The sequence below is a fragment of the Mus pahari genome, chromosome 4 (genome assembly GCF_900095145.1).
Source record: "Mus pahari chromosome 4, PAHARI_EIJ_v1.1, whole genome shotgun sequence".
In the NCBI taxonomy this organism is placed as follows: Eukaryota; Metazoa; Chordata; class Mammalia; order Rodentia; family Muridae; genus Mus; species Mus pahari.
In genome coordinates, this window is record NC_034593.1 from 32237810 (window position 1) to 32239169 (window position 1360).

A 1360-nucleotide genomic window follows, 5' to 3' on the forward strand; every position below is an offset into this window, starting at 1 on the left:
TTACTTAGTGCATTTGTTGTTCTGATTATTATGTGTCAGGAGGAATTTCTTTTCTGGTTCAGTCTATTTGGGGTTCGGTAGGCTTCTTGAATGTTCCTGGGCATCTCTTTCTTTAGATATGGGAAGTTTTCTTCTATAATTTTGTTGAAGATATTTGCTAGCCCTTTAAGTTGATAATCTTCATTCCCATCTACTCCTATTATCCGTAGGTTTGGTCTTCTCGTTGTGTCCTGGATTTCCTGGATATTTTGAGTTAGGATCTTTTTGCATTTTGCATTTTCTTTGATTGTTGTATCCCTGTTCCCATGGAATCTTCTGCACCTGAGATTCTCTCTTTCATCTCTAATATTCTGTTGCTGATGCTCACATCTATGGTTCCTGATTTCTAGGGTTTCTATCTCCAGAGTTGTCTCCCTTTGGGTTTTCTTTATTGTTTCTACTTCCATTTTAAGATCCTGAATGGTTTTGTTCAATTCCTTCTCCTTTTTGATAGCGTTTTCCCGTAACTCTCTAAGGGATTTTTGTGTTTCCACTTTAAAGTCTTCTATCTGTTTACCTGTGATTTCCAGTATTTCCTTCTTAAAGTCCTCCATCATCATCATGAGAAGTGACTTTAGATCCATGTCCTGCTTTTTTTGGTGTGGTGGTGTATCCAGGACTTGCTATGATGGGAGAGTTTGGTTCTGATTATGCCATGTAACCTTGGTTTCTGTTGCTTCTGTTCTTACGCTTACCTCCTGCCATCTGATTATCTCTAGTGCTTGCTGCCCTCAATATATCTGATTGGAGCCGGTCCTTCCTATAATCCCAGTTGATTCAGGACTTCTCAAATCCAGATGTCTCTGTGATTCTTTGATTGTGGGCTCCTGTGAACCTGAGATTCTGGGTGTGTCTGAGTTCTTGGTAGTCAAACTCCTCTGAGATACTCAAATACTAGTGCGACCCAGCTCCTGTTATCCTGGGATCCTGTTGTCCTAAGATCCTGGGCGTGTTACAGTGCGTGGAAGTGGTGTCTCCTTTGAGGACCATGGAGTTGTGTGGTCTGTTCAAAACCAAGGTAAACCAGAACTGATCAAAAGGAACCTGAGCCTCTGGTCAGGAAAGGCTCTGGTGTCCTTGTTCCTGCTGTCACAGGCCTGTCACTATTGGATTGGAGCAGATGTTGTGTTCCACTCACCAGTGATCCTAAGATCGTGTGCACAGTCCTCTAGGGACCGTGGGGGTGTCTGCCGACTCTGCGCCCTAGGTGACCCGGTGCTGGCGCAGACAGGAAGGGACTTTTGCCCCTGGTCAGGCTGTTTCTCTGCTTCCCTAGGGCTGTCTCAGGTCCCATGTGCAATTGGATTGGAGCAGAAGTTGT